Source organism: Pan troglodytes, chromosome 18 (genome assembly GCF_028858775.2).
Source record: "Pan troglodytes isolate AG18354 chromosome 18, NHGRI_mPanTro3-v2.0_pri, whole genome shotgun sequence".
In the NCBI taxonomy this organism is placed as follows: Eukaryota; Metazoa; Chordata; class Mammalia; order Primates; family Hominidae; genus Pan; species Pan troglodytes.
In genome coordinates, this window is record NC_072416.2 from 73,969,636 (window position 1) to 73,983,696 (window position 14,061).

At 40.0% G+C, this 14,061-nt stretch overlaps 1 long non-coding RNA gene across 1 annotated transcript in view; it reads left to right on the top strand.

Annotated features, from left to right (window-relative positions):
* Window positions 1–310: 310 nt before the first annotated feature.
* Window positions 311–14,061, top strand: part of LOC134808770 (uncharacterized) — a 53,298-nt gene continuing 39,547 nt past the window's right edge. The window contains exon 1 of the long non-coding RNA XR_010152458.1: window positions 311–391. This is a non-coding gene — a long non-coding RNA (uncharacterized LOC134808770). The remainder of the gene's footprint in view (window positions 392–14,061) is intronic.

Consider the following 14,061-nt stretch of genomic DNA (forward strand, 5'->3'; position numbering starts at 1 on the left):
CTCTTTTAAAAACATCTTGCCTGTGTAAACGGAGTCTGCCCAGCTCCTCCCGAGCTTGGTGTGCAGGCTGTGTCCTGCTGCTGTCTGTGAGATTTCCCCTGCCTTGGTTGGACAGGAGAAGTCCGCGTTGTCCAAGAGCGCTTCCTGGTTGCTTAGCAACATGGTGCTCACAGACTCTCCACTGACTGGGGGAAGGGAGATGTCAAGGACACAAAAGTGCCAGGCCACAAAGACCCCGCTGTGATATCAAAGGTCCTTTCTCACTTGAACAGCACCACTTGTTAAGAGCAAATATATATATATTTTAAAAGCCTAGGGCATCTGGTATTCCAAGGTGGTCTCCCATCCCAGGACTAAGCAGCCTTGACCCCTGCTTAGCTTCTGAAATCAGGTGCGTTCAGGGTGGTATGGCTGTAGACAACAGCAACTAATTTTTGAGGAAGGATTAATATGAATTCGGAATCCTGGCTTAAGTATCTTTACAAGAAGCCTGTAACTGTAACTACTGAATTAAAATATTTGATTATATTTCTATACATGATATTTTCCTTGGTGATTTCTACAGACCACAATATGTACTTAATAAATATCCTATACTATGGAGCCATAAGGAAGAATGAAATTATGTCGCTTGCAGCAGCATGGATGGAGCTGGAGGTCCTTATCCTAAGTGAACTAACTCAGAAGCAGAAAATCAAATATCACACGCTTTCACTTATAAGTGGGAGCTAAACAATGGGTTCTCACGGACATCAAGATGGACATAATAGACACTGGGGCCTCCACAAGGAGGAAGCTGGGAGGGTTTGAGAGTTGTAAAATTACCTATTGAGTACAATGTTCAATATTTGGGTGATGGATACTCTAGAAGTCAGTCCCTACTGTTACACAATATACTCATGTAACAAACATGCACACATATCCCCTGAATCTAAAAAATCCATCGTCTGGCCACTTCCCTGCAAGCTATGTGGGGAACATGAGTCAGGCAAATCGGCTGGGCATAGCTCTTTTTCTGAGGGTGGGATTCATAACAAGGTTGTTAGTAGAAAGTGGAGAGGAAGGAGTGGAAAAAAAGGCACTGAGGGAAGCTACAGTTTCCTGAATAAGCGAATCTAAGGTGCATATATTGCATATATGCAGTCAAGTGTTAAACTTTTAAAGCTCCCTAGACTGTGTAAACACGAAAGGAAGTCTCTTTATGGGTGGCAACGATGTTGTGGTGTCTCATTTTGTGAGCTAATAAGCCAGTTGGGCTGACACTCTTATGGTTTCAAGCACTCCTCCTCGCAGGAACCTCTCAGCTCTCCAGCTCAAAGATTTCTGATGATCAGAGAATGGCAGCTTCAGGGCTCTGGGTGGTAGCTGGTTGCCCAGCCACCAACTGAGGATGTCTAAAAGCAACCTTGTTACCTCCTCTCAATGCAGCAGCTCCTGCTTCCAGCCACGGATGTCGCAGAAATCTTCTTTGATCTTTCTCAGGCTCACTGCACACCCTGCCTTTTGTTTTACAAGGTGCTGTATGGAAGGAACCTTTCCCATTCCCACTTGACTCTCTAGCGACATCACACTTGGACTGTTAAACAGATGCGCACACGGCGTTGTGTGTGTGTGTGTGTGTCCTCAGCTAGGCTCTTTTTTTTTTTTTTTGAGACGGAGTTTTGCTTTTGTTGCCCAGGTTGGAACGGAATGGTGTAATCTTGAGTCACTGCAACCTCCGCCTCCCGGGTTCAAGCGATTCCCCTGCCTCAGCCTCCTGAGTAGCCAGGATTACAGGCGCTTGCCACCATGCCCGGCTAATTTTTATATTTTTAGTAGAGACGGGGTTGCACCATGTTGGTCAGGCTGTTCTTGAACTCCTGACCTTGTGATCCACCCGCCTCGGCCTCCCAAAGTGCTGGGATTACAGGCGTGAGCCACCGTTCCCGGCAGATAGGCTCTTATCATAAATGCCATTTACTTTCCTTACAAGGATTTACAATAAGTAGCCAAGTGCTAGGCACAGCAGACATACAATACCATTAATTAAACAAACTGCCATGGAAATAGGAAGCCTCCTTCAAAGCAACTTAGAATATTTAAGAAAAAATCTAAACGAGAGAGATAATCTCTGTTAATACAGGTTCTGGAATTGTGCTCTTTGGCTAGTTTGTTCCACCCTGGATGTCCATATCTTACTTTATAACAGATAACATCCACTTTATATTTTTAAAAGGATGGATGAAGTTTTTCTTTTTTTTTTGAGATGGAGTCTCGCCCTGTCGCCCAGGCTGGAGTGCAGTGGGGCGATCTCAGCTCACTGCAAGCTCCGCCTCCCGGGTTCACACTATTCTCCTGCCTCAGCCTCCCGAGTAGCTGGGACTACAGGCGCCCGCCACCACGCCCGGCTAATTTTTTTTAATTTTAATTTTTAGTAGAGACGGGGTTTCCCCGTGTTAGCCAGGAGGGTCTCGATCTCCTGACCTGGTGATCCGCCCGTCTCGGCCTCCCAAAGTGCTGGGATTACAGGTGTGAGCCATCGCGCCCGGCCGGATGAAGTTTTTAACTCGAAATTTTATAACTACCTTAAAATAATTTCTTTGGAGTTTCTGAACCTTTTTGCAATAATAATATGATAATACTTATCATGTGAAGATAATTTACTCTGAATCTGTGTATCCTTGAAATTGACTTGGATTAAAAAAATAAATTTGTGCTATAGGGCTTTGCTCCTCTTTCCTGTGCTTCACAAAATGCTTGCTAGCTAAGGAGACATTTTGGTTTACCAGGCCCTGCAGTTGTCTTTCTCCTTTGAAGACTCTTGCTGTGCCTGTGTTGAGAGGCAGAAAGCACGGCTTGCTGATGGATTCAGATGTAGGGTCTACCCCACACTCTGCGGCTCTGCCACTCTCTCCTGGCAACTGCACTAGCTGAAGGATGTTGCTTTTGTATCACATTATAATCACAGCTGTGTAGAAGAAATTCATGGGTAGAGAAATTTTCTGAGCCTTTGTGGAGAGTTATTAAAATGATCACAGCCTTGGATTAGTTGATTCACTGGGATTAGTTGATTTACTCTGCACAATTTTTCGTAATAACTTTCAGTGGTGGGGTTCAGCTTTGAGAGATGGGCTTAGAGTTCTGGCCGAGTTCTAGCCTGGGATGTAGAGCTAAGTTGTCAAGATATAGAAGAGTCAGAATCATTACTTTTTACTCTTTATTTTAGGTTTTGCAGGTAAACCCCAGGTAAAGGGTTTTCTTTTTTTAATTTTAATTTTTGTGAGTACGTAGGGCATGTATACATTTGTGTGGCACATGAGATGTCTTGATCCAGGCATGTAATATGTAATAATCACATGATCGAAAATGGGGTATCCATCCCCTCAAGCATTTATAATTTGGGTTATAAACAATCCAATTATGCTCTTTTAGTTATTTTAAAATGTGCAGCTAAATTATTATTGAGTATAGTACCTCTGTTGTGCTATCAAATACTGGGTATTACTCATTCTTTCTAACGATTTTTTTCTACTAATTAACCATCCCTACCACCCCCTATCCCCCCACTACCCTTCCCATCCTCTGGTAACCATCTTTCTACTCTCTATGTTCATGAGTTCAATTGTTTTGATTTTTAGATCCCACAAATAAGTGAGAACATGTGATGTTTGTCTTTCTGTGCCTGGTTTATTTCATTTAGCATAATGAGCTCCAGTTCCATCCATATTGTTGCAAATGACAGAATCTTATTGTTTTTTACGGCTGAATTGTACTTAGTGTAAAGGGTTTTCTCGACAGCTTCTCTGTCCATCTCTTTTCCTTCAAAGAGGAAGATGAAGGACTTGAGTCACAAAGTCTTGTTTCCTAAACGTTAAGGAAAATATAAAACACAAGGAAAGGAAATATTTTCTCAAAGGTAGAATACGCTGAAGAGTGAAGGAGTGCTGTTTTGACTTGATGTGTGCTGGAGACATTTTCTTCTACCCAACATTCCCCAAATTTCTGCTTGTCACTTAACCACTAACCCTTTATCAGCTGGTGACTACAGTAGAATGGCAATTGTAGGTCTATTTCATAATATTCTAAGCTATGCAAAACATTGTAGAAATATAAGTGGTCATTTTAAAAAATGAAGATAAATCCTATGTCTTCCATTAACATATTTTAGGGCTCAAACTTTAGTTAATAGGTTTTCCATAATGTTAACTCCAATGCTTCCTGCCAGAATGGAAAACAATTGTCAACAGTTATAGATTAGAGATGCACAGACTGGCGTATAGGTCCATGACTAGGATTCTTTATACATTTTGATGCTGAAAAACCCTCCTTTTTCTTTTTTTTTGTTTTAAGTTCTTTTTTTTTTCTATTATTATACTTTAAGTTCTAGGGTAGAAGTGCACAATGTGTAAGTTTGTTACATATGTATACATGTGCCATGTTGGTGTGCTGCACCCATTAACTCGTCATTTACATTAGGTATATCTCCTAATGCTATCCCTCCCCTCTCCCCTCACCCCACAACAGGCCCCAGTGTGCTATGTTCCCCTTCCAGTGTTCATGTGTTCTCATTGTTCAGTTCCCACCTGAGTGAGAACATGCGGTGTTTGGTTTTTTGTCCTTGCGATAGTTTGCTGAGAATGATGGTTTCCAGCTTCATCCATGTCCCTACAAAGGACATGAACTCATCATTTTTTATGGCTGCATAGTATTCCATGGTGTATATGTGCCACATTTTCTTAATCCAGTCTATCGTTGATGGACATTTGGGTTGGTTCCAAGTCTTTGCTATTGTGAATAGTGCTGAAATAAACATACACGTGCATGTGTCTTTATAGCATCATGATTTATAATCCTTTGGGTATATACCCAGTAATTGGATGGCTGGGTCAAATGGTATTTCTAGTTCTAGATCCTTGGAAAAACCCTCCTTTTTCAACCTTTATTGCCACTTCCAGAAATTCCCATTAATCTTTCTTATAAATAAAATATTGTGCTTAACACCATGTCTTTCTTCAAGTTATCCACGTAACCCACCAGTTGTTAGGTTTTGAATTAGAAAACTCTGAGTCATTCTTAGCTTGAGTTCCAAAGCTCCCCAGGCTTTTCCATTATACTTGTCCAAAGGCATTTCCCTTCTATGTTATAGTTGTACAGCTTTTTTCTTCTTAAAGAGATTACATCCACGTCTGTTTCTATTAAACACCACTCTGCTTATCTTTTTTTCCCTCCAGATTGTCAAGGGCGCCTCTTTCTTCCTAATTCTGTGTCCTAGCCTCATCTCTATGGAGATTTATCTAAGACCTGCCTGGAGGAAATATCTTATTAAAATGTAAATAGATTCTCAACATTTCAAACACATTCAATTCATCCTAATTTGGCTATTTATTTGTTGAGTTCATATTTCTATTTCTTAAAAAAATTTAAAAGACAGCAACTTTAAACGGAGTTTTTCATGGTGGGGGAGACAAGGCATTTGGAAGTTCATGTATAATTGTTCGTATGGAACAACTATCTGTGCCGTAAAATTAAAAATTTATTTTGTATCCCTTTCTTTGCTTTTTAAGGAAAAGACATATCCAGATTGGCTTGGGGATAAGAATGTTTTAAGTTTTCATACCTGGTTGACTGAGTCCTTTGTCTTTTCTTATTGTGTTAAAGAACTCTGAGTCCTGTTTCGACAGATGCAAAATAGAAGTGTGTTTCCTGCTTCCACTCGACTCTTGTAATGCAGTGTCTTTTATTAATAGGAATAAAATTCAAGAAATGGGAAATTACTTGAATTTCCCATTCAAATTACTTCAGAAATATGGCTATTGCAACTCCATTATTTTGTTCCTATGACAATTTTCAGGATAGTCAGCACAAACTAAATCAAGTGATATGACTAAAACACTGTGAGTTTTAATTAATTGATCTCTACAAAAATAATTTGGGGACAAAAAGGCTATACAGTGGGAAAATATTAGCATAGTGATGACTGCATCTAATGAAAGTTTTCTAGGAACTATTTTCTTAGCCATCTTTCTCTCTCTGCAGTGCTCTCATCCCTTCTGCTGAGCTCATGTCACACTTTATGTGAATCTTAAGTTGTCCATTGCTTGGCTTCCTCTGCTTTTGGAATCTGCAGAGAAGCTGGGCAGAGGCTCTGGAAGGGGCTGGTGGGAACTGAAAATGAGGATGAGGATGACAAGGCTGTTAAGCTGTCACTTAAGGTACAATGAGGGAGTCCTGCAGATTAGAACTAAATTATAGTAGGAAGTAAAGATATAAAATAATGTACATGTATGTGTGTGTGCATACAATCTCACTCACCCCCTTCCGCAAAACCAGCTGGTAAAGAAGCTGAGTATTCCTTGAAGAAAATGAGAAATAAAAACATCCCAGAAGTCAACACAGACATAATTTGTTCACTCATTTACTCATGCATTTCTTTCCATATTTGCTCCTTTCTCAGTACCCTGTGCTAAAAAAGATATTACAGGGGATAAAAAAATGGCCAAATATCTTTGAAGAAAGTAGAATTAATTTGGGACAATATTCACATATTTATAAGATGAAATTGTAATTTAAAAGGGCAAGGGTTTATTGCCTTTACACTGCTGCTGCTGTGCACCACTTGGTTAATGAAAAAAAGCCCACTTGTTTTTTTCTTTTTTTTTTACTTTTATTTTAAGTTCAGGGGTACATATGCAAGTTTGTTATATAGGTAAACTTGTGTCATGGGGGTTTGTTGTACAGATTATTTTGTTACCCAGGTATTAAGCCTAGTACCCAATAGTTATTTTTCTTGATTCTATGCCTCCTCCCACCTTCCACTCTCTGGTAGGCCCCAGTGTGTGTTGTTCCCCTCTATATGTCCACATGTTCTCATCACTTAGCTCCCACTTATAAGTAAGAACATGTGGTATTTGATTTTCTGTTTCTGCGTGAGTTTGCTAAGGCTAATGGCCTCCAGCTCCATCCATGTTCCTGCAAAGGACATGATCTCGTTCTTTTTAAATGGTATTTCATGGTGTATATGTGCCACATTTTCTTTATCCCACTGTTGGGAGTGTAAATTAGTTCAACCATTGTGGAAAACAGCATGGTGATTCCTCAAAGCCCACTTGTTGCTAAAAGAGTTTTTCTTTGGGGATTCCTTTGGTTACACAACAAAAAAAGCAAACACGTGGTGAAAGGCTGTGGGTAATGGCTCCTTTCAAGACCACATCTAGTAAAATTTCCTGAACTGATTCTCCTGGAGTCAGTCACTAGATACATAAGGCAAGGCAATAAATACAGCAGGAATTTGTATGTGAAATTCCTTCCAGCTGCCAGAGAAATGCAACAAATTTCACTTCAGGTTTGATATGTAAAATAAATGATTGAGAACAGTGAAAAGGAAATATAGCATTCAATGGACTTCACTAGCTAACAGAAAATTAACTTCTCAAGTCCTGTTTGCCAGCGATATTGGTTCATTTCTGCAAACTTGCTGCAGCTTTATATAGATTGTTTAAAAGGTTAGATGTCATGACCCTGCTGCAACAAAGAGATACACAAGGAGGTGAATGTCAGCAGTGCAGGAATGCACATAAAAGGAAAATGTTTGAGCTTTTAAAGGTGAAATCACCAAAGCAGAGAATTAGAGTAAAATGTTTCCCCTAGTTCAACTGAGAAAGAGAGTTTGATGGGTTTTTTTCCTAGACTAAGGAAAGGAAGGATGTTTATGTGGACAGGATGGTTATAAGATGAATATAATGGTACCTCCAAATGAACATCATTTTGAGCATCATATATTCTATTCACACCAGGGGCTGTGATTTATAATTACCCTAATTGAGCTCAGAATTGGGACAATTGGATATTCATGTGGCATTTTCTTCTTAGGCACTGAGTATATTGGGCACATACTACCATAACAACGACAGGGTGCAAGTGAGGATTGCTTATTACAGCTTACTTGCAATGGATGTGCATTTCTAGGTCACTGATTCTGGCACTGCAGTGTTCATGGCAAACAGTGCAGCCGGTGTATGAAGCGGGATTTGTATGCAGGATGGTCAGCACAACTGGATGGACTTTAACTGGATCTGCTTGGATGACTAACTCTAAAGGAAGCCTGGGTGTCTCTAGATAGCATCCTACTTAATGGGAAATGCACTTGAGTTTGGATTTGCTGATATCCGAGTACATTAAACGAAAACATATACTGAGCTGCGAACACAGAAAAAAAAAAGCATTACAAACAGCAAGAGAAGTAGTGACTAAAATGTCTCCTTTAGTCCTGAATTCTGTATCCTATTTTATTGTGGGAGAATCCATTAGCAGAAAAGATAAGATTGAAGATCGAGATCTTCCAAGTAATGTTAAGTCCCTGTCTATCAGAGCATATCATCTAAGAGATGGTGTTAGCCGTTTTACTCTGTTCTAGGAACACACTTATCTTTTTAAGTTGGTTACATTCAGCCATGATGGTATTCAGGTTGTTGACACATGATTTGTAAGAGGATTTAGTTTTCCTTAAACGGCAATATGAATTCTGAAATGGAAATCTCATCTCAAAACTAGTGCAGGTCAATTTGCAAAAACATCTTAAAACATGAGTGTGGAGAATCTTGAAATATTAGGAAGAATAATTTTCCTGGTTCAGGAGAAAGCAGTGTAGGAAGAGCAGGGTCATCAGTAGCTGATTTACTGAGCCAAATGCAGGCCTTGTGACATGTTTAAGCTGATCCAGAGACTGATATTTGCTTAAGGGTGCAAATGTCTGTCTCTTTATTGAACTCTGAAAGCACTGCTGGAATATAAAATGGATATCTTATTCTTCAGTCTTAGATGGAAAATTAGGTATTTTTGGGTATTATTGATTCCAGCCCCTATATTGAGTTTATAAAGAAAACAAGGACCTGAGGGGCTCCTGTCTGTTGTCCCAGGGTCACCCAGGGCAGGTTGGTTCTGAAGACATTTACAAACTAGGTATGTACACACACGTGTATACACGTGCATATGTTTGTGTGTGTGTATGTGAAGTGCTTTGGAGTGGAAAGAGCCCTGCAGCCATGGATTCCAATGCAGACTCACTAAACCCACACAGGCTGGGCAGTTTCAGCCACGTCTCCTTGCTTTGGGTTATCATCTGGCCATCAGGAACCTGTGCTCAGTCTCTCCACTAACATTTCTGGGCTAGTATCTTTTGAATGTGTTGAGAAGGATGGTTGATACTAAATGTGTTTTCTTTCTGTGTGTAGATTTTCAAACATATAATGGAAGCCTATTATGTGCCAGGCACTCTCCTGGTTGCTGGGGATACCGGAGCAAAGAAAAGAGACAAAAGAAGGTGGCATTTGAGCAAAAATTTGGAGAAGGAACAGAAAGAGGAAATAATGTTCTAGGTAAAGAGAAAAATCAATTGCAAAGGCCCTGAGGTGGGAGCCTGCCTGGCATGTTTGAGAAAAAGCAAGGAGGCCACTCTGGCTGGAGTAGAGTAAGTGAAGGTTGAGGAATAAATGGTGAAGTTAGAGATCAAAAGGATATAGAGGAATAAAAAAAAGGACATGGGATTTTTCTGTATGTCAATTGGGAATGAATCATCATACAGTGTCGAGCCTGGGAAGCGATAGGGTCGGACCTGTGTTTTGAATGAAACACTGGCTGATATGTTGAGAATAGATTCCAGGAGGTGCCAAGGGAGGAAGTGGGGAGAAAAGTTAGGAGGCTGTGATGGTGATCCCGGAAAGAGATGCTTACAGTGAAGCGTTAATGGAAGAGGAAGTGAAAAGGGCTGAGATTCTTGATATATTTTGAAAAATAGAGCTAATTGGGTTGTTAATGAATTGGACATGGGCTGTGACAGAAGGAGAGGAGACAAGCAGGAACCGAGGTTTAAAGCACTGAAACCAGAAGGGTGGGATTTCCATTTACTAAAATTGGGAAGCCTGTTGGAAGAGCCAATGTAGGGGATTAGGTGTTTGTTGGTTTGTTTGTTTAGTGGGGGGTAGGCATTCTGTTTTAGACACAGAAAATTTGAGGTTCCTGTTTGCAGTCTAGATAGAGATGTCAAGGCCGGGCACCTTTTATCCTAGCACTTTAGGAAGTCGAGGTGGACATATTGCTTGAGCCCAGGAGTTTGAGACCAGCCTGGACAACATGACAAAAAACTCCCATTTGTTCAAAGAATTAGCTGAGCATGGCGGTGCAGACTGTAGTCCCAGCTACTCAGGAGGCTGAAGTGGGAGGATTGCTTGAGCCTGGGAGGTTGAGGCTGCAGTGACCTGAGATCCTGCCACTGTACTCCAGCCTGGGATACAGAGTGAGACCCTGTTTCAAATAAAAAAACAAAAACAAAAACGATGTCAAGCAGACAGAGTTTGGGGTGTAAGCTGGGAATTGTCAGCATGCATCCGGTATTTAAAACCATGAGTTCTCCAAGGAGTGAGTGTATACATAGGCAAAGAAGACATCGTTGGACAAAGCTTGGTGGCCCTACAGTGTTCAGAGAAGTCTGGGAGATGGGGAAGAACCATAAATGAAACTGAAGAGAGAGGTCAGTGAGGAAGGAGAAGAAACAGGACAGTGGGGTGATTGGGAAGCCAAGTGAAGAGTGTCAAATATTGCTGTTATGTCAACGTGGGAGAAAACTGATCGAGATGAGAATGAGGGGAAAGAGGTTTTCACACTTTCATCTTTCACTAGCTGGAGATGGTGCCGCTTCTGACTTTGTAAACCCTAGAATCTTGGTGTCTCTCTATTGCTTTTTATTCTTGCTTGCAGATGGAAGTTCTTTTCTGAGCTGATCTCTCTTGAAGTACTTTGTCAAATCCATCCAAAAATGACCAGCTCTTGCCATTAACATTCTGTTTTCTAATTACTTCCCATAGAGCTACAATATAATTAGGTACATGAACTGTCTCAAAGGTTATCAGACATGAGCATTGACCAAATACTTTGCTCCTTCATAATGTGGCTTGCTGTCTTTCCAGCCTGTAATATAATTTTCCTTACTACCCCTTCTTTAAGTTAATATTTAAGATTTAGGTTTTAAGATTTTGACTGATGACCCCTTGAGAACCAATGAAATGCTAGGCAGTCCCCAAATTCCAGTGGCCTAAAAGAGCAAGTGTTTATTTTGCACTCATGCAAGGTCCCCTGCAGATTTAGGAGGCTCTGGGGTGACTGTCCTTCAGGTCTTGGCTCAGCCTGGCACTTCCACAAGCTCCAAGGAAAGAGCAAGTGGTTGGAGAGTTGACCACCAGTGAAGTACTTCCAGTAGGAATTATACACCACTCCCAAAGCAAAACCAGATGGTTGATTCTAATTTCTAAGGCTTGGAGAAGAAGAGGAAAAAGAAGAAGGAGAAGAAGAGGAAGACAAAGAAGAGGAAGAGGAAGAAGGTATCTGAGAACAGCTTAAAGCTGGCCTCAGAAATGGTTTATATTTTATCTTTACAATCACAAATCAGTGTAAAGTCGTATGAATTTACTTTTTATCTTCTAATATAATAGCAAGATAATTTTCTTGAAGAAAATTTGTGCTTACTTCTGGGTATTTCTGAGATTCTAAAGACAGAATAGCTACCATACTATGAACAGGTAAAGTTTTTAGTAAAACTTCAATAATACTCTTAGAGGGAGAAAGTGTACCAAGTTTCTGTGATTTGAACTGTTCCCTAAAGTAATTCATCCCAGTTGTTAGCAGAACCTAAAAGTAAAATGACATCAACCCCTCCCCAAGACCTCTGCTCTGTTTCTACTGAGTGTCTTTCCCAGGCACTCTTTGCTGTTTCTACTTTATTTTTCACAAGCTTGTATTGAAGCAGCACCTATTTTTAGCTGCCAACTACAAGTACTTTAGTTCCAATTGATGATATCATAAAGTAGTCATTGCACACTCAATGTAAACATATTTATACATAGTTGATCTAGTGTTAACAAGAACAAGTTATTTTACCATTAATGGAATGTTCAAATCTTAGTATTGGTCAAGGAAACTGTCTCTTTACTTTGCCAGAAAGAGCATCTCTGTCTCTTTGGGTTTTTGTAACAAAGTGTCATAGACTGCATGGCTTACAAACGACAGAAATTTATTTCTCATAATTCTAGAGGCTGGAAGTCTGAGATCAGGACGCCAGCGTGGTCAAGCTTTGGTGAGGGTTCTCTTCCAAGCTGCAGAGTGCTGGATTCTTATTGTACCCTCACATGGCAGAAAGAGGATGAGAGAGTTCTTCAGAGTCTCTTTTATATGGGCACTGATCTCATTCAAGAGGGCTCCAACCTCATAATCTGATTACCTCCCACAGACCTCACCTTCTAATATCATCATATTGGAGGCTGGCATTTCAACATAGGAATTTAGGGGAAGGGGATGGGCCTGAATATTCAATCCATTGCAAAAAGACACAGACAGAATGACCAACCCTATTGAAATCTCTGTATTCCAGTGGATTTGATTACTGCTTGTGTATTTGTAGTACAAATGAAGAAAAAGCAATACAAATAAAAGTGTTTTTGTTTTGGACAGGTCTAGAATTCTATGAAGTTAACGAATTTCTCATTTATTAACTTGTCAGTTATGTGTAGTGATACGCAGTTCACAAGTTGTTTCATAGATTCACTCTCATTTGCATCTCATACAGTAAATAGGGAATGTGTTCATTATTTCTATTTTACAAAGAAGTAAATAGAAACTAAAAAAAAAATCCAGACTTGCTAACATTTACACAGTTAGCAACTGACAAAGCTGGAATTAAATCCTGCTATCTGGTTTTCTTTTGTGCCATTTCCACAAGCAATCCTCTAGATAATACAAAGTGAAGAATATTAATTTTTGTATCACGACCTGAGATTTATTTTATCTCATTAAACAAATAGTTGTACTGAAAAGAGCACATGAAGCTGTTCAAGTAGCGCCTTTGGTTACCTGTGTGTCTTCAGCTATATTCTGGTACCATTCCTTCTGAAACTATTCCAATCAATAGAAAAAGAGGGAATCCTCCCTAACTCATTTTATGAGGCCAGCATCATTCTGATACCAAAGCCGGGCAGAGACACAACCAAAAAAGAGAATTTTAGACCAATATCCTTGATGAACATTGATGCAAAAATCCTCAATAAAATACTGGCAAAACGAATCCAGCAGCACATCAAAAAGCTCATCCACCATGATCAAGTGGGCTTCATCCCTGGGATGCAAGGCTGGTTCAATATACGCAAATCAATAAATGTAATCCAGCATATAAACAGAGCCAAAGACAAAAACCACATGATTATCTCAATAGATGCAGAAAAGGCCTTTGACAAAATTCAACAACCCTTCATGCTAAAAACTCTCAATAAATTAGGTATTGATGGGACGTATCTCAAAATAATAAGAGCTATCTATGACAAACCCACAGCCAATATCATACTGAATGGGCAAAAACTGGAAGCATTCCCTTTGAAAACTGGCACAAGACAGGGATGCCCTCTCTCACCACTCCTATTCAACATAGTGTTGGAAGTTCTGGCCAGGGCAATTAGGCAGGAGAAGGAAATAAAGGGTATTCAATTAGGAAAAGAGGAAGTCAAATTGTCCCTGTTTGCAGACGACATGATTGTATATCTAGAAAACCCCATTGTCTCAGCCCAAAATCTCCTTAAGCTGATAAGCAACTTCAGCAAAGTCTCAGGATACAAAATCAATGTACAAAAATCACAAGCATTCTTATACACCAACAACAGACAAACAGAGAGCCAAATCATGAGTGAACTCCCATTCACAATTGCTTCAAAGAGAATAAAATACCTAGGAATCCAACTTACAAGGGATGTGAAGGACCTATTCAAGGAGAACTACAAACCACTGCTCAAGGAAATAAAAGAGGATACAAACAAATGGAAGAACATTCCATGCTCATGGGTAGGAAGAATCAATATCGTGAAAATGGCCATACTGCCCAAGGTAATTTACAGATTCAATGCCATCCCCATCAAGCTACCAATGCCTTTCTTCACAGAATTGGAAAAAACTACTTTAAAGTTCATATGGAACCCAAAAACAGCCCGCATCGCCAAGTCAATCCTAAGCCAAAAGAACAAAGCTGGAGGCATCACACTACCTGACTTC